The sequence below is a fragment of the Orcinus orca genome, chromosome 4, assembly GCF_937001465.1.
Source record: "Orcinus orca chromosome 4, mOrcOrc1.1, whole genome shotgun sequence".
In the NCBI taxonomy this organism is placed as follows: domain Eukaryota; kingdom Metazoa; phylum Chordata; class Mammalia; order Artiodactyla; family Delphinidae; genus Orcinus; species Orcinus orca.
The window spans coordinates 18,900,505-18,927,141 of NC_064562.1; the positions used below are offsets into that span (position 1 = coordinate 18,900,505).

Consider the following 26,637-nt stretch of genomic DNA (forward strand, 5'->3'; position numbering starts at 1 on the left):
GTTCTCGGTAAATAAGCACTGAGCTGCCACGATGTGAATTGTCACCTGCTGCTGCTGTTCTAAGTCCCTGGAGGAACACACAGGGTGACTGAAGGAGGTGGCAGTGCCCTTTATCTTAAAGCAAAGCTGTACTGCTATGTCTGACATTAAAAACAGGAAGGTACACACATCCCTGTATAGCTATTCTAGGAAAATCTTGATCAAAAGCCCACTTTACCCCATCAGTGAACACAGCTGCTGGTTCCCTCTGCCCTCTTCTCACTCTTGATAAGCGAGCTTTTAACACGCCTTAAAGGCAAGTCCTGCTGCCGAAATGAAGGCGGCCCAAATGGGGACAGGGCGGATTCATGGAGAGTGTCACTCTTTTCAAGCAGCCCTATGCACACTGTGTCACCACATCTGCCCCTGACATTCACTGGCCACTTTGTGACTCACTGATGTACAAAGAGACAACCCACCGAATAAGCAGGTCAGGAGGGTCACTGGAGGACAAAAGGCCCACCAAGGCACCCACAAGGCATAGGCTAAGCTCGGGGTCTGTGTGTCATGTCATAGCTGCGAGGGATACTCCTGCCCAGATGGCATACCCCATGCCTGGGCATTCAGGGTCCTGTCACTAAGAGCTAACACATGACACTGAAGGCAAGACAGACTCAGCAGCTGCTATGTTCAGACAAAAAATCATCACAACCTAAGGCCACCAGCACAAACTCTGCTGGAAAGAGTGGTCACCGTCATGGATGATAACACCACACCATGAATACGGAGAACAATGTTATCAACAACCCAACAAACATATGCAAGTATACACAAAGGCACATCAAACGTTATAACCAAAAACTGAATACTAACATTTGTAACAGGAAAGAACAAAACGTTTGTCTTATGAATACATCTGACCTCAAAGTCCACTGTTTAGTTCAAGATATCCACCTGAAGCCAAGAAAATGTCATCATTTTCTCAGCTTGGCTTCCTGTTCTAAAATGAAAGACTTCAGAAATCCAGACATACTTATAAATCTAAATGCTTTTCATTTAGATCTATAATTAAGCCATAACCCCCTGCTAACACACATAAACAATTCATATTTGGAAATAAAAGTATCAAAACTTATACAATGTACAAATTTTCTTAATATTCTTCCCCACAGTGGATCTTTGCCAGCATTCTGTCATTTCTAATCTATAGCGTCAGATTGGCAGTTAAACCCAGCAAGAGCTAATGATTGTGACAGGGGAAAGTAATCAGCACATCCATTCATTAGCAACCTGCTCACACATTCATTGTCAATTATAAATATTTGCTTGGGCTAAACTCTGCCATCATCATAGGAGCCATTACCACCTGTAACCACGTGATACATTTGAAGAGTCAAGCTTCCAGCGTTTTGCACCTGGGACTCAATAATCAAAACGTTCATCAACTAACACTTGGGTCCCAGCAGAGTATCTTGCTTGAGATAACAAATGATTATCCTGGACAATGGAACTACAAGTCTCTGATTCATGAGTTTCCCAATTATGTTTCTGGGCTGTATCCATTAGCTTTTGTTGAAAGCCATTTCACTTGCTATTTGGGAACATTTTTAGGGGACATTCAAGTACACAGTTGGACTTGTACATGGGCAGATACTGCAGGATTTGGCGGGGGGTGGGGGGAACTCCAGACCCTACTACATGTAACGGAAGCTGTCCGGTGCCCCGCCCAGATGCCCTTTAGGGGCCGGCACACCCACCCCTCAGCTGCTGTGACTAGAGGTTGCCAATGACTCACAGCTGCCCTCTTCTCCGGAGGCCTGCTCTCCAACAAACCCAACCCGTCTTGACCTGGAAGCCATGTCCTCCCCACTTTAAAAAAAAAAAAACTAAATTCTGAATTTATTTCACCTCCACATCTTGTAACGAAGGTCGGGTCGTAAGATTTGTACAAACTTTGTACAAACCGTGGTAATAGTTTCAACTTAGATATGGAAATTAACATGTGTATTTTTCTGTAAGTGCACAATGGAGCCAGAAGCAGGGCTCATGTATATAGAGCTATATTTGTTAGAATGTATCCTTCAAAGTGAAATCTTAAAGTTAACAGTATATACTTCTTGTGCCGCTCATAAAAGTATCAGCCAGAACCACCTACCAGGTGGATATGAAATCTGAGTTTGCTTTTACATGCATTCATAAATTACTATTTCAGGGCAACCAGGTGGTACTTGATTTCCAATAATGTGTAATGTTTTGGTTTTGCCAAATATATATATTACTGTGGATCTCATGGTACCATATTACATTTTTCCACCAAGGACTTACCGAAATGGAGTACAAAGAGCAAGTTGCTTCTCTCAAGGGAGGGACAGCCGGCTCTGGGGGGCAGTTCATGCTCTGGAGCTTCCCATGGGGCCCAGCTGAAGCTAGTCTCCCACGGAGACCACATTCCAGCTTAGTTTTCCTCCTTTGACCTGTCCTGGTTCTCTCACTCATCTTCTCCTGAGAGGACTCTGGAAATTAATCGCTTGAAAAAGAACCTCCATCTCAGCGTCTGCTCCTAGAAAGCCTGACACTAAGAACTTCTCTTTACCCTGGATGGGACTGTGCTCCTTCCAGGGCCTCCATGAGCCCTAAGTCCCACCCTTGAGCTGGTTGCTATTTCCCAAATACTCGAAACAGGTGAGTCTTCCCGTTTGCTGTGTCCCATCCATCCCTAGCACCTGGCACAGTTCTGGCAGAATTCCTCATCACAGCCCAGACCAACAAAATCCTTCTCAACCTTTCTTAGAAATCAATTAGAAAAAGACTCAAAACCCAACAGAAAAATAGGTGTAGGGGATGAATAAAAACAGCCCACTGAGATGGAAATGGAGGCGTAAAAACATAAGAGATGCTCATCCTCACTCAGAATAAGTGAAATCTGAATTAAAACTACACTGAGATACCATTTTTCAATCATTAAATTGGGGAAAATCTGAAATATCGTTTTTTATTCTATCTATATATCCAGTCCAGCGATAGTGGGTTTTTTTTTCCCCTGTTACAAATAAATTGTTAGTCCAAGAAACACCCCTCTGGGATTCCACTTTTGGGAAATGAATCTGATAAGGCTCTACAAAACCCTTCAGGGCTGTTGGTGAGAGGAGGGTGCAAACCTAAATTATTAACTTGAACATCGACCTCCTCAGGAATGTTACATATTATTTTATCTTCCTTCTCCAGGTCTTAAAGAACGTACTGCTTTCCTTATTTCCTCTGCTTATCCTACCCAGGCAAGTGTCCTTATTGCCATTTTTATCTATTTCTCACTTTTACCTGAAATCTTTTTTTCTTCAAGACCACAAAATGTCTTGATAGCATAAGGGCCATACCCTTCAGTTTGCTATATATTTCCTATCCATCTGAGTGTAAAGTGGGATTAAATGGAGTGTGCATTTTCCTCTATTATATTGTGCCTGGTAGTTAACTGTACAGGTCCACAGATCTACGTGGTTTATTGCATGACTGTTTTTCAAATATTCGCTTCCTCCCTCTGCAGAAAGATTGTACCTCTTTGCCCCGATAATGTCAAGTTTGGTCTTAGAACTTGCATTGGTCAGTGAAATGTGAGCAGAAATGACATAGGCAACTTCCAGTCAGAAGCTTTAGGACTTATCATGTGGTTCCAACCATCCTGTTATTTCCTCTACCGCAAGACCATCCCCAGATTAGCACATCTCAGGAATGGTTTGTTCCTTTAGCCTGGTCCTGGAATAAAGACGAGACAGAGCAGAGACACGAAGGACACAAAATGTGAGTGAGAAATAGACCTTTGTGGTATTAAGCCCCTGAGAGGTAGGAGCCGTTTGCTATCGCAGTATAATCTAGCCCAGCTGACTGCTAAATCTATAAGCTCTGATGCATTTTATTATTATTATTATTTGTATCCCAAAGAGCACCTAGCATAATCCTTTGCCCATAGTGCACATTTAACAAAAATTGGCTGAATATTATTTTTCTCTTACTCTTTCATTTCCCTTCCCTTTCTTTTCTAAACAATTCAGTCCGAAAGCCATTATAAGGGGCAGAGGAAGGTAGGCGTTTGGCAAAGGTGTGAAGAGGAGCTGTCATGACACAAAGCAGGGTGTCAGGGCTTCCCTGGTGGCACAGGTTGAGAGTCCGCCTGCCGATGCAGGGGACACGGGTTCGTGCCCCGGTCTGGAAGATCCCACATGCCACGGAGCGGCTGGGCCCGCGAGCCACAACTACTGAGCCTGCGCGTCCGGAGCCTGTGCTCAGCAACGGGAGAGGCCACAACAGTGAGAGGCCTGCGTACCGCAAAAAAAAAAAAAGCAGGGTGTCAGAGCCTGAGCAAGACCAGGAGGCTTGGTCAAATCAGTAACTATATTATGGATAGTGGGAGTCAAGTTTCTCACTATCACAGAAGGGAGTCACAAATATGGAAAGGGAGAAGATTAGAATAGACCCTGTTTAGTTGGACTGGAATTGGAGATATTAATGTGAACACACGGTTTTCAATATATGTAGATAGATAAATATAATTGTAAACATGTGTATATATATAAATTGCCTCGTTCTTGAAAGGGCTTGGGAGTAGCAACTTCCCAATGGAAATGACCACACCCAGCACCAGGTCTTGGCTTCTAAATACTATTCTACACTAAAGGAATCAGGAATCCTTGGGAAAAGAGCTGATTCCAAAGCTGAGACAGGGAAAGTAAGAAATGAGCCTGGAATATCCTATTCTGCCATAACTAAGGAAGTGCTCAAAAAAAAAAGAAAAATGATGTCAAAAGGAAACAGAATCCAGTCTGAAGAGGCTGCTACTGGCTATATCTGAGTCAGAGCATCAAAATAAATAATGAGAGTAATGAATTAAAACCCAGGAAACAACATAGGAATTCATTATATAAATATCTAGATAGATAAATGGGGAAATTGAAAGTTTGATGAGGAACAGGGCATTTACATAACCTCAAAGTACCACCCCTCAAAATACTCAATTATTAAGAAAGACGTAGTAAACTTACATTGGAGAAGCCTGGCAACCACCATCCTAACCAAGTGATCATGGTTAGTATCACCAGTAATGGAACAAAGTATTATAAAATGTGTGCCCTAACAGGCTGCAGTGAGCCACACAGGACCACTTCTGTGATATCCCTGCCAAAGAAACATAACCAGAATCTACTCATGAGGAGGCATCAGACAGACCCAAACTGAGGGATATTATAAAAAATGATTGGCCTCCGATCTCCAAAATTCTCAAGGTCATGAGAGTCAAGGGAGGACTTCAAAACTATTCCAGATTAAAGGTGATGAAAGAGAAATGACAACTAATGTGGCTGGGAAGGCAGAGATTTGGAGGGATGCAGCCACACGTCAAGGAATGCTGGCAGCCATCAGAAGCTGGAAGAGGCAAGGAATGAATTGTTCCCTACAGCCTCTGGAGGGAGCATGGACCTGCTGACACCTTGAAGCTTGTTTTGGATTTCTGTGGAAGAAAGTATTTCTGTTTCAGTTTATGGTTATTTGTTACAACAACCAATGAAACAAATTCGGAATCATTCCCTAACACTTAAAGTCACCACGGTAGAGATGATGGCTGATCAAGAAGTAGATGTTGCTGTATCTGGCTACTCTCCGTTACCAATGAATTGAAGCAAGATTGGGGATATTCAACATTTCCCGTATCATCATGCTTGAAGATACAAGGAAAATCACAGATCTAGTACACTGTTAAAGTGAGTTTATCTTTAAAAAGAAGGCTAACAGTAAAATAGTTAATATTCCTGAAGAGGTAGATGTCCTTGTTAATAACTAAGGATTGTACCCTCCTTTCCTCCACAGTTTGAAATGGTTTTACACAACTTTATTAAATTTATTTCCCGGTAGTAGAATGCCACAGGGGTATCACTTGATCTAACAATTCAGCTGTAGCAGGGTGTATTAGTCAGGGTTATCCAGAGAAACAGAAGCTACAGGATGTGTATATATATAGAGAGAGAGATTTATTTTAAGAAATAAGCTCACATGATTTGGAGGCTTAGCAAGTCCAAAATCTGCAGGGTAGGCTGGCAGGCTGGAGACTCAGGGAGGAACTGCAGTTTGAGTCCAAAAGCCGGCTGCAGGCAGAATTCCTTCTTGCTTGGGGAAGTCAGTCTTTTTCTATTAAGGCCTTTATATGATTTGATAAGATCCACCTACACTATGGAGGGTAATCTGCTTAAGTTAAAGATTTAAGTTTTTTTAATACTTTAATTTTTTAACTGAAGTATCATTGATATACAATATTATATGTTACAGGTGTACAATATAGTGATTCATATTTTTTAAAGGTTACATTTCATTTATAGTCATTACACAATGTTTGCTATATTCCCTGTTTTGTACAATATATCCTTGTAGCTTATTTTATACCTAATAGTTTGTACCTCTTAATCCCTTACCCCTGTACTGCCTCTCCCCACTGGTAACCACTAGTTTGTTCTCTAAATCTGTGAGTCTGCTTCTTTTTTGTTATGTTCACTAGTTTATTTTTTTGATTCCACATATAAGTGATGTCACACAGTGTTTGTCTTTCTCTGTCTGACTTATTTCACTTAGCATAATGCCCTCAAGTCTATCCATGTTGCTGCAAATGGCAAATTTTCATTCTCTTTATGGTTGAGTAGTATTCCATTGTGTGTGTGTGTGTGTGTGTGTGTGTGTGTGTCACATAAACATTCAAATGTTAATCTCACTAAAAAAATACCTTCACAAAAACATCTAGAATAACGTTTGACCAAGTATCTGGATACTGTAACCTAGCTAAGTTGACCCAGAATATTAAACTTCACACAAGGAAAAAAGAACCCACTGTCATTGGGTTGGACATATGCATAGAATAAGAGCTCACCTTTTTGGATTCAAGATCATTTACTTTCATCTCGTGTCATTCAGTAATGTGTACACCTTTATCTCATTTTTTTTACCTGGTTTTCATTTTCAGCAGGAAAAGCAGCCTTGAGTATCATCAAAGTTTGGGACTCATTTTGCCACCTGGCAAATGCATTTTGTAACCATCTCACTAGCATAAAACATGTGGGAAAGTTTCTTACTAGCTATTCATGGAGTGAGAAAATCTAGGCCCATCTGCTTTACAGACCTGAATCAAGAAAGGCTACTCTCAGGACCCGGTCTTAAGGGTGCTAGAGAAGAGATCTAAGACATAAGGATGTTTTCACCTAAAAGTTTTTGACTGATTTTATTTAGAACAGTCTAACACATTCACTATAGAAAACAAAAGATCAGAGTTCAGCTGTGGCAGGAATCCACTACAAATTACTCATTCTGTTTCAGAAGATGATGTAATTTCTTCTCCCAGGGAGAGAAATGACACTCACCTTGGATCATGTGGCCATGAGCAGGAAAACAGAAGTCAATCCTCGATGGATCTGAGAAATGTCTCTTCCCTCACGCCTTCCTAGTTCTTTGGTTTCTTAGGAATATCAGCTGGGAAAGGCTATGTATCGCAACCAAGAGAATCAGGGGGATTGTGAAGTGACCTGTCAATAACATAATAATGATGAATTAAATGTCTATTTTGTACCAGATGCTGTCCTGGTTACCACGGAGACAAGATGACAAAACATGGCCCTTGATCCTCTGTCTAGTGGGAGCAACAAATAAATGAGTCACTGTGATGCATGAGGGAGAGAGCTGCAGGCAAAGAGTTGACAGAAACAAAGGAGGGAGTGACTAACTCTGAGGGTCTAGGAAGACTTCACAGAGGAGGTGACCTTTGACCTGTACCTTGGAAGATGCTTAAGAGTCTAGCAGGAGGAATAACAGGAAACAGAGGATTCCAGAAACTGGGAGTTAACTTTTTGTTTATTTACTTACTGGTTTTATTACTGATTATTAAAATACTGAAGATTCACTTAGAAAATATGGAATATACCAAAAAATTATAAAGAAGTAAAAAAAAAAACCAAAATGACCCATAACTTTAATATATAGATGCAATACAGCAGCAATAATTACTCTGCCATAATTCCTTATTTTCTTTTTCTATTCATTTTAACATAAAATTGTATTTATTCTATAGCTATAACTTTGTATATTGTTTACTCTCAAAACATGTTCTATCATTTAAAAACTTGGTAAACTAATATTTGATAGCTTCTTGAAATCTCACCAAGCAGATTTATCACGATATTTGTAAAAGCACTAGTTTACTGTCGATTTCTGTGCTCCAGGTTTTCATTCATATAAGGCATGTCTTTGTGTGTAAACTTTTGTCATATTTTAGAAGTGGAAACCCTAGGTTAAAGTATTTGAACATTATTAATGCTCTTGATTACTAGCCATATTGTTTTCTAGGACAGTTGCAACAAATTATCACTAACAAAGTTGGAAAGTGCCTTTCTTACTAAACTATCAACTTTGCACAGAATTTTTAAAAATAGATTTTAGCATGCATTCAGTAAAGTGCACTAATCTCAAATGTATAGCTACTGGAATAGTATCACTTTTTACCTATTTGATAATGTAACAGGAAAAATTTTTGTTTCTTTTAAAAAATATGTATGTTGTATTTGTCGTATTTGCTGTAAATATTTTTCCCAGATTGTTGTTTCTTTCCATTTTCTTTGTGATGTTTTCTGACAATCAAACATTTTATTGTTTGTGTTGTCAAGTTTTCCTGTCTTTTCTTTTGAGATGTCTTTCAAGTAGAATTCAAAATATTTCTAGATTTTTTTGAGACTTCTTCTTTGACTCATGGGTTATTCAGAAGTGTGTTGTTTAATTTCCAAATAATTTGGAGGATGATTCAGCTATATTTCTGCTACTGATTTCTACTTTAATTCCATTGTGGTGAGAACATTCTTTATATGATTTCTAAGTTTGTTAAGGTGTGTTTTGTGGCCTATCGTGGTGAATTGTTGCATGAGCTTAAGAAGAATGTATGTTCTGCTGTTGTTGGATAGAGTGGTCTGCAGGTGTCAGTAAGATCCAGTTGATTGTGCTCGCTTCGGGAGCACATATACTAAAATTGGAACGATACAGAGAAGATTAGCATGGCCCCTGCGCAAGGATGACACGCAAATTTGTGAAGCGTTCCATATATTTGTCATACAGAGTGAAGTAAGTCAGAAAGAGAAAAACAAATACCGTATGCTAACACATATATATGGAATCTAAAAAAAAAAAAAAATGGGGCTTCCTTGATGGCGCAGTGATTGAGAGTCCGCCTGCCGATGCAGGGGACACGGGTTCGTGCCCCGGTCCGGGAAGATCCCACATGCCGCGGAGCGGCTGGGCCTGTGAGCCACGGCCGCTGAGCCTGCGCGTCCGGAGCCTGTGCTCCGCAACGGGAGAGGCCACAACAGTGAGAGGCCCGCGTACCCAAAAAAAAAATGGTCATGAAGAACCTAGGGGCAGGATGGGAATAAAGACGCAGACCTACTAGAGAATGGACTTGAGGACACGGGGAGGGGGAAGGGTATGCTGGGACAAAGTGAGAGATTGTCATTGACATATACACACTATGAAATATAAAATAAATAGCTAGTGGGAAGCAGCCGCATAGCACAGGGAGATGAACTCGGTGCTTTGTGACTACCTAGAGGGGTGGGATAGGGAGGGTGGGAGGGAGATGCAAGAGGAAGGAGATATGGGGATATATGTATATGTATAGCTGATTCACTTTGTTATAAGGCAGAAACTAACACACCATCGTAAAGCAATTATACTCCAATAAAGATGTTAACAAAATAAACAAGATCCAGTTGATTGATAGCGCTACTCAGGTTATCCACATCCTTACTGATTTACTGCCCGCTTGATCCATCAGCTATTAACAGAGGGATGTTGAAGCCTCTATTTAAAATAGTGGATTTGTCTATAACTCCTTTCAGTTCTCTCAGTTTTTAACTCAAGTATTTTGGTACATATTTAGGTGCATTCTTGTTTAGGGTTGTTATGTCTTTTTGGAGAATTACACCCTTCATCATGATGTACTGCCTCTTTTTTTTTCTTTCGGTACGCGGGCCTCTCACTGCCGTGGCCTCTCCCGTTGCGGAGCACAGGCTCCGGACGCGCAGGCCCAGCGGCCATGGCCCACGGGCCCAGCCGCTCCGCGGCATGTGGGATCCTCCCGCACCAGGGCATGAACCCGCGTCCCCTGCATTAGCAGGCGGACTCTCAACCACTGCGCCACCAGGGAAGCCCAACTGCCTCATTTTATTCCTGATAATCTTTCTTGTTCAGAAGTCAGCTTTGTCTGAAATTAATATAGACACTCCAAGTTTCTTTAGTTAATGTTATCATGGTATATCTTTCTCCATCCCTTTATTTATAATCTCAGTCTTTATATATAAAATGGGTTTCTTATAGTTAGGTCTTGTTTTTCTTAATCCATGTTAACAATCTCCGTCTTTAACTGGTGTATCTAGACCATTCACATACATAACTCCACCATGAAAATCTGGTAGCATTCCTGGAGGTAAGAACCACAAAACTGTGGGGACTTTCCCCAAACACTGTGGTCCCAGGAGTTTCTCACTCGTAACAATCCATATTCAGCCTCTGGAATTTCACTCAAAATTACCATTCAAGTATACAATTCTTTTTTTTTCTTCCAGTTATATGCTATAATTTATATGATATAATTGACAGCACTGCATAAGTTTAAGGTGTATAGCATAAAGATTTGATTTACATACACTGAGGAGTGACGCTCACAATAAGTTTGGTGAACATCCATCATCTCCTATAGGTACAAAATTAAAGAAATAGAAAAGTTTTTTTCTTGTGATGAGAACTCTCAGGATTCAGTCTCTTAACTTTCTATATAACATACAGCAAGCAGTGTTATATTTATGTTGTATATTACATCCCTGGTTCTTCTAATGTTTCTTGACTTGTGTGTAAATGCCACCTGTTTTCTCTAAAAATTAAATCATAATCTATGAAATTATGACAGAAAAGAATTACAAAATTTATTGTCGTTAGAACTCATGGTGCAAAAGTCATGATAGGTAAAATAGCACATTAGCATGAAGCCAGTGCTGATATTCATTGTATTCTTCACTGCCAGTTCCTCAAGTGTACAATGCTTAACTGACCAACGTCACTGAAAATCTGGACCAAGGAGATAAAGATTTAGCACATCTAGAAAACCATTTCTTTAAAGATACACAACCATGGCATAAGCATATTGTCTAAAAAGTGTCTACGAAGTATCCTTTTAAAATAGCTTAGTTTATATGGACACCAAGAGCATGCTACCACTGTAGGCCTACAGAAGATCTCACAGAGCCAAGTCTTGGGAGCAGAGAGCCAAGGAGGAGTGACTTGGAAGGCAGAGTGGCTAAGCAAGGGTAGCCTTTACTGCAGCCCCTTGGGCTGCGCGTCTGGGGAGAGCATCTCTAAAAGCTTCTCAGAAACAGCAAACTAAGTGTGAATTTTATATCTGATACCCAAAGCACCCCCCCCCCCTTTATCCTGCTAGTGGCTTTGTCTGTATGTATTCAGAGCTGCTCAGTTTACAGGTCTGGTCAACGTCACACCATGTTATTATGCCCTAAAGGAATTTCACAGTCCCTGTGTACACCTCCTACATTCCTGCTGTGGCAAGTGAACAAGGTTCCAGTCCAGTTTGGAGCAAATAAAAATCTGGACCACGCTGCGTGAGGTCACCTGGACAGCCTCTTGCAGCTCACCACTAGGACTACTAAATGCACTGTGTTAATTATATTGCTGAAAGATTCAAGCCACAACAAAACTATAGTAATCAAAACAATTTAGTACTGGCTTAAAGATAGACATATAGGGACTTCCCTGGGGGCGCAGTGGTTAATAACCCGCCTGCCAATGCAGGGAACAATGGTTCGATCGCTGGTCCAGGAAGATCCCACATGCTGCGGAGCAACTAAGTCCGTGTGCCACAACTACTGAGCCTGTACTCTAGAGCCCGTGAGCCACAACTACTGAGCCCGTGTGCTGCAACTACTGAAGCCTGCGCACCTAGAGCCCGTGCTCCACAACAAGAGAAGCCACCGCAATGAGAAGCCTGCTCACTGCAATGAATAGTACCCCCACTAGCCACAACTACAGAAAACCCCCGCACAACAACGAAGACCCAACACAGCCAAAAACAAAATAAATAAAATAATTTTTTTTAAAAAGATAGACATATAGATCGATGGGAAAGAATTGAGAATCCAGAAACAAATCCTTACATTTTTGACAAGGATGTCAAGACAATTCAGTGGGGAAAGAATAATCTTTTCAACAAATGGTGCAAGGACAACTGGATATCCAAATGCAAAAGAATGAAGTTGGATCATTACCTTGCAAAATACAAAATACAAAAATTAACTTAAGGGGAGCTTCAAGATGGCGGAAGAGTAAGATGCGGAGATCACCTTCCTCCCCACAAATACATCAGAAATACAGCTACATGTAGAACAACCCCTACAGAACACCTACTGAACGCTGGCAGAAGACCTCAGACCTCCCCAAAGGCAAGAAACTCCCCACGTACCTGGGTAGGGCAAAAGAAAAAAGAATAAACAGAGACAAAAGAATAGGGACGGGACCTGCACCAGTGGGAGGGAGTGGGGAAGGAGGAAAGTTTTCCACACACTAGGAAGCCCCTTCGCGGGCGGAGACTGCAGGTGGCGGAGGGAGGAAGCTTCGGAATCACGGAGGAGAGCACAGCAACAGGGTGCGGAGGGCAAAGCGGAGAGATTCCCGCACAGAGGATCGGGGCCGACCAGCACTCACCAGGCCGAGAGGCTTATCTGCTCACCCGCCGGGGCGGGCGGGGCTGGGAGCGGAGGCTCGGGCTTCGGAGGTCGGATCCCAGGGAGTGGACTGGGGTTGGCGGCGTGAACACAGCCTGCAGCGGGTTAGTGTGCCACGGCTAGCCGGGAGGGAGTCTGGGAAAAAGTCTGGACCTGCCGAAGAGGCAAGAGACTTTTTCTTCCCTCTTCCTTTCCTGGTGCGCGAGGAGAGGGGATTAAGAGCGCAGCTTAAAGGAGCTCCAGAGACGGGCATGAGACGCTAAGGCTGCTGCTGCCGCCACCAAGAAGCCTGTGTGCGAGCACAGGTCACCCTCCACACCCCGCTTCCGGGAAGCCTGTGCAGCCCGCCACTGCCAGGGTCCTGCCATCCAGGGACAACTTCCCCGGGAGAACGCACGGCACGCCTCAGGCTGGTGTAACGTCACGCCGGCCTCTGCCGACGCAGGCCCGCCCCTCACTCCGTGCCCCTCCCAACCCCCCCTCCCACCCCGCCTGAGTGAGCCAGAGCCCACGAATCAGCGGCTCCTTTAACCCCGTCCGGCGACTTACACGCAGAGGCGGGGCCAAATGCAAAGCTGAGCCCCTGGGAGCTGTGAGAACAAAGAAGAGAAAGGGAAATCTCTCCCAGCAGCCTCAGAAACAGCGGATTAAAGCTCCACAATCAACTTGATGTACCCTGCATCTGTGGAATACATGAGTAGACAACGAATCATCCCAATCTGAGGAAGTGGACTTTGGGAGCAAGGGTATATATATTTTTTCCCCTTTTTCGCTTTTTGTGAGTGTGTATGTGTATGCTTCTGTGTGTGATTTTTGTCTGTATAGCTTTGCTTTTACCATTTGTCCTAGGGTTATGTCTGTCCGGTCTTTTTGTTGTTGTTGTTTGTTTTTCTAGTATAGTTTTTAGCACTTGTTGTCACTGGTGGATTTTTTTTTGGTTTGGTTGTTCTCTTCTTTCTTTTTTTAATTAAAAAATTTTTTTATTACTTAAAATTTTTTTAATAATTATTTTTTAGTTTAATAACTTTATTTTTTTAATTCTATTTTATCTTCTTTCTTTCTTTCTTTCTTTTTTTTCTCCCTTTTATTCTGAGCCGTGTGGATGACAGGCTCTTGGTGCTCCAGCCAGGCGACAGGGCTGTGCCTCTGAGGTGGGAGAGCTAAGTTCAGGACACGGGTCCACAAGAGACCTCCCAGCTCCACGTAATATCAAACGGCAAAAAACTCCCAAACATCTCCAGCTCAACGCCAAGACCCAGCTCCACGCAGCAACCAGCAAGCTACAGTGCTGGACACCCTATGCCAAACAACTAGCAAGGCAGGAACACAACCCCATCCATTAGCAGAGAGGCTGCCTAAAATCATAATAAGGCCACAGACACCACAAAACACACCACCAGATGTGGACCTGCCCACCAGAAACACAAGATCCAGCCTCATCCACCAGAACACAGGCACGAGTCCCCTCTACCAAGAAGCCTACACAACCCACTGAACCAAACTGAGCCACTGGGAGCAGACACCAAAAACAACGGGAACTACGAACCTGCAGCCTGCGAAAAGGAGACCCCCAAACACAGTTAGTTAAGCAAAATGAGAAGACAGAGAAACACACAGCAGGTGAAGGAGCAAGGCAAAAACCCACCAGCCCTAACAAATGAAGAGGAAATAGGCAGTCTATCTGAAAAAGAATTCAGAATAATTATAGTAAAGATGATCCAAAATCTTGGAAATAGAATGGGGAAAATAAAATAAACGTTTAACAAGGACCTAGAAGAACTAAAGAGCAAACAAACAGTGATGAAAAATACAATAAATGAAATTAAAAATTCTCTGGAAGGGATCAGTAGCAGAATAACTGAGGCAGAAGAACGGATACGTGACCTGGAAGATAAAATAGTGGAAATAACTACTGCAAAGCAGAAAAAAGAAAAAAAAAGAATTGAGGACAGTCTCAGAGACCTCTGGGACAGCATTAAATGCACCAACATTTGAATGATAGGGGTCCCAGAAGAAGAAGAGAAAAAGAAAGGGACTGAGAAAATATTTGAAGAGATTATAGTTGAAAACTTACCTAATATGGGAAAGGAAATAGTTAATCAAGTCCAGGAAGCACAGAGAGTCCCATACAGGATAAATAAAAAGGAGAAACACGCCAAGACACGTATTAATCAAACAAAATTTAAATACAAAGAAAAAACATTAAAAGCAGCAAGGGAAAACAACAAATAACACACAAGGGAATCCCCACAAGGTTAACAGCTGATCTTTCAGCAGAAACTCTGCAAGCCAGAAGGGAGTGGCAGGACATATTTAAAGTATGAAGGAGAAAAACCTACAACCAAGATTACTCTACCCAGCAAGGTTCTCATTCAGATTCGATGGAGAAATTAAAACCTCTACAGACAAGCAAAAGCTAAGAAAATTCAGCACCACCAAGCCAGCTTTACAACAAATGCTAAAGGAACTTCTCTAGGCAAGAAACACAAGAGAAGGAAGACCTATAATAACAAACCCAAAACAATTAAGAAAATGGTAATAGGAACATACATATCAATACTTACCTTAAATGTAAATGGATGACATGCTCCAACCAAAAGACAGACTGGCTGAATGGATACAAAAACAAGACCCATATATATGCTGTCTACAAGAGACCCACCTCAGACCTAGGGACACATACAAACCTAAAGTGATGGAATAGAAAAAGATATTCCATGCAAATGGAAATCAAAAGAAACATGGAGTAGCAATGCTCATATCAGACAAAATAGACTTTAAAACAAAGACTATTACAACAGACAAAGAAGGACACTACATAATGATCAAGGGATCAATCCAAGAAGAAGATGTAACAATTGTAAATATTTATGCACCCAACATAGGAGCACCTCAATACATAAGGCAAACACTAACAGCCATAAAAGGGGGAATCGATAGTAACACAATCATATTAGGCGACTTTAACACCCCATTTTCACCAATGGACAAATCATCCACAATGAAAATAAATAAGGAAACACAAGCTTTAAATGATACATTAAACAAGATGGGCTTAATTGATATTTATAGGACATTCCATCCAAAAACAAGTGAATACACTTTCTTCTCAAGTGCTCATGGAACATTCTCCATGATAGATTATATCTTGGGTCACAAATCAAGCCTTAGTAAATTTAAGAAAATTGAAATCCTATCAAGTATCTTTTCTGACCACAATGCTAGGAGACTAGATATCAATTACAGGAAAAACTCTGTAAAACATACAAACACATGGAGGCTAAACAATGCAGTACTTAATAACCAAGAGATCACTGAAGAAATCAAAGAGGAAATCAAAAAATACCTATAAACAAATGACAATGAAAACACGATGACCCAAAACCTATGGGATGAAGCAAAAGCAGTTCTAAGAGGGAAGTTTATAACAATAAAATCCTACCTTAAGAAACAAGAAACATCTCAAATAAACAACCTAACCTTACACCTAAAGCAATTAGAGAAAGAAGAACAAAAAACCCCAAAGTTCGCAGAAGGAAAGAAATCATAAAGATCAGATCAGAAATAAATGAAAAAGAAGGAAACGATAGCAAAGATCAATAAACTAAAAGCTGGTTCTTTAAGAAGATAAACAAAATTGATAAACCATTAGGCAGACTCATCAAGAAAAAAGGGAGAAGACTCAAATCAATAGAATTAGAAATGAAAAAGGAGAAGTAACAACTGACACTGCAGAAATACAAAGGATCATGAGAGATTACTACAAGCAACTCTATGCCAATAAAATGGACAACCTGGAAGAAATGGACAAATGCTTAGAAATGCACAACCTTCCGAGACTGAACCAGGAAGAAATAGAAAATATAAATGGACGAATCACAAGCACTGAAATTGAAACTGTGATTAAAAATCTTCCAACAAACAAAAGCCCAGGACCAGATGACTTCACAGGCGAATTCTATCAAACATTTAGAGAAGACCTAACACCTATCCTTCTCAAACTCTTCCAAAATATAGCAGGAGGAACACTGCCAAACTCATTCTACGAGGCCACCATCACCTTGATACCAAAACCACACAAAGATGTCAAAGAAAGAAAACTACAGGCCAATATCACTGATGAACATAGATGCAAAAATCCTCAACAAAATACTAGCAAACAGAATCCAACAGCACATTAAAAGGATCATACGTTATGATTAAGTGGGGTTTATCCCAGGAATGCAAGGATTCTTCAGTATACACAGATCAATCAATGTGATACACCATATTAACAAATTGAAGGAGAAAAAACATATGATCATCTCAATAGATGCAGAGAAAGCTTTTGACAAAATTCAACACCATTATGATAAAAACCCTGCAGAAAGTAGGTATAGAGGGAACTTTCTTCAACATAATAAAGGCCATATGTGACAAACCCACAGCCAACATCATCCTCAATGGTGAAAAACTGAAACCATTTCCACTAAGATCAGGAACAAAACAAGGTTGCCCACTCTCACCACTACTATTCAACATAGTTTTTGAAGTTTTAGCCACAGCAATCAGAGAACAAAAAGAAATAAAAGTAATCCAAATCAGAAACGAAGAAGTAAAACTGTCACTGTTTGCAGATGACGTGATACTATACATAGAGAATCCTAAAGATGCTACCAGAAAACTACAAGAGCTAATCAATGAATTTGGTAAAGTAGCAGGATACAAAATTCATGCACAGAAATCTCTTTCATTCCTATACACTAATGATGAAAAATCTGAAAGTGAAATTAAGAAAACACTCCCATTTACCATTGCAACAAAAAGAATAAAATACCTAGGAACAAACCTACCTAAGGAGACATAAGACCTGTATGCAGAAAACTATAAGACACTGATAAAAGAAATTAAAAATGATACAAATAGATGGAGAGATATACCACGTTCTTGGTTTGGAAGAATCAACATTGTGAAAATGACTGTATTACCCAAAGCAATCTACAGAGTCAATGCAACCCCTATCAAACTACCACTGACATTTTTAAACAGAACTAGAAGAAAATATTTCACAATTTGTATGCAAACACAAAAGACCCTGAATAGCCAAAGCAATCTTTAGAAAGAAAAGCAGAGCTGGAGGAATCAGGCTGCCTGACTTCAGAGAATATGGTAGTGGCACAAAAACAGAAATATAGATCAATGGAACAGGATAGAAAGCCCAGAGATAAACCCACACACATATGGCCACCTTATCTTTGATAAAGGAGGCAAGAATATACATTGGAGAAAAGAGATCCTCTTCAATAAGTGATGCTCAGAAAACTGGACAGCTACCTGTAAAAGAATGAAATTAGAACCCTCCCTAACACCATACACAAAAATAAACGCAAAATCGATTAAAGACCTAAATGTAAGGCCACACACTATCAAACTCTTAGAGGAAAACATAAGCAGAACATTCTATGACATAAATCACAGCAAGATCCTTTTTGACCCACCTCCTTGAGAAATTGAAATAAAAACAAAAATAAACAAATGGGACCTAATGAAACTTAAAATATTTTGCACAGCAAAGGAAACCATAAACAATACCGAAAGACAACCCTCAAAATGGGAGAAAATATTTGCAAATGAAGCAACTGACAAAGGATTAATCTCCAAAATTTACAAGCAGCTCAATAACGAAAAAACAACCCAATCCAAAAATGGGCAGAAGACCTAAATAGACATTTCTCCAAAGAAGATATACAGATTGCCCACAAACACAGCAAAAAATGCTCAACATTATTAATCATTAGAGAAATGCAAATCAAAACTACAATGAGATATCATCTCACACTAGTCAGAATGGCCATCATCAAAAAATCTAGAAACAATAAATGCTGGAGAGGGTGTGAAGAAAAGGAAACTCTTGCACTGCTGGTGGGAATGTGAATTGGTACAGCCACTATGAAGAACAGCATGGAGGTTCCTTAAAAAACTACAAATAGAACTACCATACGACCCAGCAATCCCACTACTGGGCATATACCCTGAGAAAACCATAATTCAAAAAGAGTCGTGTACCAAAATGTTCATTGCAGCTCTATTTACAATCGCCAGGAGATGAAGCAACCTAAGTGTCCATAATCGGATGAATGGATAAAGAAGATGTGGCACATATATACAATGGAATATTCCTCAACCATAAAAAGAAATGAAATTGAGTTATTTGTAGTGAGGTAGATGGACCTAGAGTCTGTCATACAGAGTGAAGTAAGTCAGAAAGAGAAAGACAAATACCGTATGCTAACACATATATATGGAATCTAAGAAAAAAACAATGTCATGAAGAACCTAGGGGTAAGACGGGAATAAAGACAAAGACCTACTAGAGAATGGACTTGAGGATATGGGGAGGGGGAAGGGTAAGCTGTGGCAAAGTGAGAGAGTGGCATGGACATATATACACTACCAAACGTAAAATAGATAGCTAGTGGGAAGCAGCCGCATAGAACAGGGAGATCAGCTCGGTGCTTTGTGACCACCTAGAGGGGTGGGATAGGGAGGGTGGGAGGGAGGGAGATGCAAGAGGGAAGAGATATGGGAACATATGTATATGTATAACTGATTCACTTTGTTATAAAGCAGAAACTAACACACCATTGTAAAGCAATTATACTCCAATAAAAACGTTAAGGAAAAAAAAAACAAAACAAAACCAAACAAACTAAACCCACCTCTTCTCTCAGACGCTGCAGCCTAGAAGCAGCTTCTGAAGCACTCCCTCAGCCATGCACATGTACCTGCCAGGACCCCAGCCTCCCAGGCAAGGAAGCCCCTCACACTCTATCAGAAACAGTGGCTGTTCCCTGGACCAAACGAGTTTTGTAATAAAATTGTTCCTTGTCCATGTGAAACTGAGGAAAATGGGAGCAACGCACTTAACTTTTTATGAAGCTAAAATTGAAATAACTCTTTTATTCTGATGTTATGCCCTTTTTAAATTTGTGATGTTAAAATGTTCTTTTTTTCACCTTATGGAGATAGTAGATGCTGGTTCTTTTTTTGTTTGCTTGTTTTTTGGGGGGGTTGCTAGTCACTTTTAAATTTCCAAGGGGGAAATACATTATTCAGGATCTTCTACACTTGCCTGATTATACAACTCTTTCACTGAAAAGCACTTAATAGAAACTATTTTTCCATTTACTATTTTTTTTCTATTTTTCTATTAACTATCTTTGTTAGTTGCTTTCATTTTGCCCCATTTGGCAAAATTAAATGGTTGGGAAACTCCCCTCCGCAATTTTAGAAATATATATCTTACTGACCCATTAAATACAATAACCTGAGAAACAGTGATCAAAAATGTCTTTCAAAGGAGCACCACAGGAAGTTGAATCCAGTGTCAATAAAATGTGTTCAAAACAGATATCATTATGGTTACAATGTACTTCAAATGAATACCAAAAATTAACAGTGGAGCAGCTTAGCAGGTATAAAAATAATCCTTTAAAACTGCAAATGATGTGCAAACATGTCACTCCTCAAAAACCTTGGCAGGAAGAGTTAATGGAAAATCTATTTATTATCTGGGGACTTCCCTGGCGGTCCAGTGGTTAAGACTCCATGCTTCCAATGAAGGGGGCACGGGTTTGATCCTTGATGGGGGAACTAAGATCCCACATGCTGCGGTGCAGCCAAAAAAAAAAAGTCTATTTGTTATTAAAGACTGCTGGTCTCATAAATCTTTTTCCTGCTTTAGTAGTTTTAACAATCATCCTTTTAAAAAAACAATTTACTTTAAAAAAATGTTTATTGGCGTATAGTTGATTTACAATGTTGTGTACAGCAAAGTGAATCAGTTATATATATACATATATCCACTCTTTTTTAGATTCTTTTTTCATATAGGCCATTATAGAGTACTGAGTTGAGTTCTCTGTGTTATATAGTGGGTCCTTATTACTTATGTAGTTTGTATATAGTAGTGTATATATGTCAATCCCAATTTATCTATCCCTCCCTCACCCCCTGGTAACCATAAGTTTGCCAAACAATTTACTTTTATTTTAACAACTTCAGTAAAGTCAGAGCAAAATATTAATGTAAAGTCTAAAATTGTTCATTCCTATGGTCAGAAAAATTATATTTTGCCCATAAATGGTAATAATGTCAGTAATGGTATAAGTCTCCATGTGTCTCTTCTGACATATTTTAGGATTCAAGTCTACATTACTAAAAATTTGTAAGCCCATTTACCTGCATCTCTTACTCCCTGGACAAATTTCTGTGACAGGAGACTTAAAGTCTGATACTGAGATGTGAATATGGTCCCTAAAGGATTAGAACAATGGCCTGGATATCATTATAGAATCATGGTATTTTTCATAAATTTCTTGGTTCAGCATTTCTCAACTGTGTTTCTATTAAGCGCTTTCAATAAAAGAGTTGTATAGTCATGCAAGTTTAGAAGATCCTGAATAATGTATTTCTCCCTTGGAAATTCACAATACACACTGGCACATTAAAGGTTCTAAGAAGCCCTGCCCTAAAAAAACCTCTTCAGCTTGGTTTAATACAGTTTTCCCAAACTTTCTTTAGCATTTAACATTCATGAATGGAACACACTTGGAGAAACAATGATCTAATTCAGGGTATTTTATTGGTTGTAAAACTAGGACCAGAGAAAGGTTAAGAGACTTTGTTCAAGATTGCCCAAGAAAGTAATAGCCATCAGGACCAGAAACCCAGGTTCCCCCAATACTCTATTATGACATGCTGCCTTTGTTCGGCCTCATAAAAACTTTAGAAATTATTATGGAAAACCTGTTACGAAAGTGAAACAGAGAAAACCCAGGTGGATACAAAGTGCGTTCTTATCAATTTCCATTCCTTTCCAGTTGATGTTACCAGAACATTTTTTAAAACTTGGTGGTGTGTGCATAAATGGGAGGCTTGTAATTGGTGAATGGTGGAGAGAAATTGCTTTTTCTTCAGGCTACTGTTATTCAGATTATGTTTGAATGTATGAAAATTTAGGACAAAGATGTTAGCTTCTAAGTAACACACTGAAGCCCTCTGTATCTAAGGATCAAGATATAACGGGTTGAGATGGTATGAACTTGGATACTCTGTGTCATAGATTATGTATTTTGGACAATTTATCTAACAACTGATCCTTAGAACATAAAATAATACACTATACAACAGCAGTCCCCAACCTTTTTGGCATCAGAGATCGGTTTCGTGGAAGACAATTTTTTCACGGACGGGAGTTGGCGCGGGGTTGCGGGGGGGATGGTTCAGGAGGTAATGCGAGTGATGGGGAGCGGCAGATGAAGCTTCGCTTGCTCACTGGCTGCTCACCTCCTGCTGTGCAGCCCGGTTCCTAACAGACAAGGCACCCTTCCGCGGCCTGGGGGTTGAGGACCCCTCCTATACAGTGTAAGCACGCCACAAAACCTGTTCATGTTTATTTAGTAATCCCTAATACCTTTTTTCATTTAGAAATTTCTAAACTTTAATTTAATCAACCTCCATTTAAAAAAATACTTTTAAAATGTTTGAATAATTGTCATGTGGCATTACTGTCTCCTATCAGAATAGAATTAGTCACATACTTTCTATTACTTTGGAATATTGTGAGATGGTTAATTATAGTGTACCTGAATGATTTCCAGTAGTCCCTTGAAAAAGGCCTCAGTGATCCATTTTGTACCAATGGGTCAAGAAAAGCAAAATAAACATACTTCCAATTTCATAGTTCTTTTTTTCCGTGTAAAAACCACTTTTTAAAAGAGATCGTCATTAAGAAAGATTTGTAAGGGGGTAGGGGCAGTACACGGGTAGGGGATTAGGAGATAAAAACTATTATGTATAAAATAAGCTACAAGGAACAAGGACCTACTGTATAGCACAGGGAACTATATTCAGTATCTTGTAATACCTATAATGGAAAAGAATCTGAAAAAGAATATATATATATATATATATATGTATATATATATACACACACACATATAAAACTGAATCACTTTGCTGTACACTTGAAACACTGTAAATCAACAATACTTCAATAAAAAAATAAAATAAAATAAGGTACAAAGATATAGTATACAACACAGGGAATATAGCCAATATTCTATAATAACTATAAATGGAGTATAACCTTTAAAAATTATGAATCACTACATCGTACACATGTAACTTACATAATATTGTACATCAACTATACTTCAAAAAGAAAATACTCAAAAAAAGATTTGTAAATGTTTTTTCTAATTAATTTTTATTAGAATATAGTTGCTTTATAATATTGTGTTAGTTTCTGCTGTACAGCAAAGTGAATCAGTTATACATATACCTATATCCCCTCTTTTTTAGATTTCCTTCCCATTTAGGTCACCACAGAGCACTGAGTAGAGTTCCCTGTGCTATACAGTAGGTTCTCACCAGTTGTAAATGTTTTTAAGAAACACATCTCCAAATTAACCCACATAAAAATCTTGTAATGGTCAGAGAATAGAACTTCAGAATAGTCTTCATATAATTCATATAATTAATGACAGAAGTGGTTAGTGACACTTTGTTTCAAAAATGTGCAATTTAATATTCATAACTTACAGCCTTCCTTTTGTTTTCTTTAAATTTTCTATATGAGAACAATTTTTTTTCCCCACTGAGACTATACTTATTAATATTTATTTATTTTTTCTGTGCTGGGTCTTATTTGTGTCACACGGGATCCTCACCATGGCATGTAGACTTCTTAGTTGCAGCATGCATGTGGGATCTAGTTCCCTGAGCAGGGATCAAACACGGGTCCCCCTGAATTGGGAGCACGGAGCCTCAGCCACTGGACCACCAGGGAAGTCCTGAGACTATATTTAAATTACAGAGGAAGAACATGTTAAAATTTCTTTATAGCCTCATGTCACTTCTCTGTTTATTGTACACTCCACCTTCAGAATCCTGTCCTTGTTCTTCTAAACTTCTGTTGCAGGCAGAATTCTAATGTCCTCCATGGTCTCTGTCCTCTAATGGTCTCCCCATCATTATATAAGTTACATAGCAAAAGGATTTGACAGGTGCAGTTAAGTGTATTAATCTGTAGACCTTAAGCCAAGAGAGAGGATCTAGGAGGGCTTAACCTAATCACATGAGCCCTATAAAAGCATAGAGTTTTCTCCAGCTGGTAGTAGAAGTCAGAGAGATTCCAAATATGTGAAGGATTTGACATGCCATTTCTGCCTTTGAAGATGGAGTCGGCCATGTGGTAAAGAATATGAACAGCTTCTGGGAGCTGAGAGCAGCCCCCAGCTGACAGCCAGCAAGGAAATGGGAATGACAGTCCTACAACCACAAGGAACAGAATGCTGCCAACAACCTGAAAAGGCTGGAAGAGGATTCTTCTCCAGAACCTCTAAGATAAGAGCCCAGTCCAGCCTATACATGAATTCTTAAAAAAATATGTTAAAGAAATGTCTACCAATTCTTGTGATATTAAGATTTTTTTTTAAAGTCAAGAATGTCAAATTTTGTAAAATGCCTGTACACATCTGCAAAGATACTCCTATCATTTCTCTCCTTTATCTATTAATCTAGTTAGTTATTATTGTTGCCTTAGTAATTTTCCTTGTATTCCTGGTATGAATCCAATGAGGGCATAGACTGTTACTGCATTAATTTGCTACTGGATTCTAACTGTCCTTTATGGGACAACCTGGGTAATCTTAAGGAGAAGAGAAGGTTAATTTCACTTCTGTCTCCTATAGGAAATCTCTTAAGGCATAGGCAGCTGCTGAGGTTATTTTATCACTTTTTCTGTTTTTCTACTGTAGAATAAGTTATAATACTGTGTTCATTACAGATGTGGAAAAGTAAAGTAATCAACAAGCAGGGGACATCCATAATGACAATACCCCAAGTATAATAGCCAGCCTCCAAACTGGCCCCCAATGATCACTGCCTCCTGGTATACGTGACCTTGGGTAGCCTCCTCCCATATTAGGTAGCCATAGGATATTGCAAAAAATAATAGGTCGTGATTTCTAAGCCTAAGTCATAAAAGATGTTGCAGTTGCAGCTTCTGTATTGTTCTCTCTCGAATCACTTGCTCTGGGGGAAGGCAGGTGCCATGTCGTAAGGTCCTGCAAGCAGCCCTACGGAGAGGCTTACATAATGAAGAGCTAAAGTCTCCTACCAACAGCCATGTGAATGAACCATCTCGGCGATGGATCCTTAAATACCAGTGAGATTCCAGATGACCACAACCACAGCCAATGTTTTGCCTGCGACCTCATGAGACATCCCAAGCTAAACCATCCAATTAAGCCACTCCTTTCTTTCTGACCCACAGAAACGATACAATAATAAATGTTTGTTTTTTAAGTCACTGAGTTTTAGGGTCATTTTTTTTACTCAATAGATAACTAATACCAAGTTTCATATAGTTTCCTCCCAACAGAATTGCTGAAAGGTACCTACCTCTCCAAAACCTTTCTTTCCTCATAATGGATCTTTTTCATTACTTTAACCTGGTGTCCAGTGGCTAAAACTCCACGCTCCTAATGCAGGGGGCCTGGGTTCAATCCCTGGTCAGGGAACTAGATCCCACATGCCGCAACTAAGAGTCCGCATGCCACAACAAAGATCCCGCATGCCGCAACTAAGACCCAGTGTAGCCAAATAAATAAATATTTTTTTTAAAAAAAGATAATTTCCTCTCACCCAGGCTGTGAAAGTGAGAGTTCCTCTTCCTGAATGATGGTCTGCCCTCACCATTTCCCTAATGACTATTTTCCCAAATAATGCCCATACAGTGGGAAAATCTTGGCCCAGAAAAAAATCATCCAGAAACGTAAATCTTAGAATACTTATTTCCCTGTGGTTATCTCTTTTTTCCTCTCTGTCAAGATATAAGTATAATGTGAATAAATTGTTAGAGAAAGGAGCAAATGTGCCATTATCCTTGCTTCTGAGACATAATTATACTCTAAAGCATTTATCTCAATCTTTCTGAATAACCTAGAGTTTTATAAAATACAGGCCCCACGCCTAGGCCTCACTCTAATGGCTCTGATTCAGTACGTCTGAAGTGAGACCCAGGAATCAGTGGGTTTTTTTAATTGCGAAATTATTCTGATGATTATCCACTGTTAATTTGTCTTTTTACTAAAACCACATGATTTCCTTATTATGTTTCTCTGTCTCCTCCCTCTGAAATATAAGCTCTATGAAGGAAGATATTTTTGTCTATTTTGTTCACTGATGTATCCCCAGCAACTAGTACTATGCCTGGCACATGGTAGGTAATCAATAAATGTTGAATAAACAATTGTAAAAGTTGATGAGCAGTATGGGAAGAAACAGACCTGGGAATGCAACATGGAGTATTTATAATTTAAAGAGTTATAGTAGGATAGACTTCATTGAGAAATGACTTGAGGATATAACAGAGTGTACCATATGAACATCTGGAGGAAGAGGGTTCCAGGCAAACGAAAAAGCAGTACAAAGAGCTTGAGTCTGGGATAGTCCCAGAAACATCAAAAAGACCAGAGTGGCTGAAGTGAAATGAGTAAGGAGAGGACTGGGAGACAGAAAATCAAAGGACTAAATGGGGCCAGATCACACGTGGCCTTATAGATACGAAAGAACGTTGGCTCTTATTTTAAGAAATGAAGAGCTATTGCAGTGTTTTGAAGAAAGCCATTGCATATTTAAAAGCTCATTCTGGCTGTTTGTGTTGAGAATAGAACGTCGAGCACAGATGGAATTAGGGAGACAAGGCAGAAGGTAGGCTGAGCCTTATTTAAGTGACTTCAGGAAAAATTGGAAGAAAGAAATTGGATACAATGAGTAAACAGAGCCTTTTTGAGGTTTGCTGAAAAGGGGAACA

At 39.7% G+C, this 26,637-nt stretch overlaps 1 long non-coding RNA gene, 1 other non-coding gene and 1 pseudogene across 3 annotated transcripts in view; 2 read left to right on the forward strand and 1 right to left on the reverse strand.

Moving 5' to 3' along the window:
* LOC101283124 (macrophage migration inhibitory factor-like) overlaps positions 1–26,637 on the forward strand; it is a 481,812-nt pseudogene that overhangs the window by 239,354 nt on the left and 215,821 nt on the right.
* The window catches only part of LOC117195801 (uncharacterized), a 33,009-nt gene that overhangs the window by 4,312 nt on the left and 2,060 nt on the right, over positions 1–26,637 (reverse strand). The window contains exon 2 of one of the 2 annotated variants that reach the window (XR_007477053.1): positions 7,368–7,529. This is a non-coding gene — a long non-coding RNA (uncharacterized LOC117195801). Of the gene's footprint in view, positions 1–7,367; positions 12,579–26,637 lie in introns of those variants that run through there. The other variant, XR_004475616.2, reaches the window with a different exon arrangement.
* On the forward strand, positions 8,990–9,096 carry LOC117196214 (U6 spliceosomal RNA). The gene has a single exon (XR_007477330.1). It is a non-coding gene; the product is annotated as a U6 spliceosomal RNA (small nuclear RNA).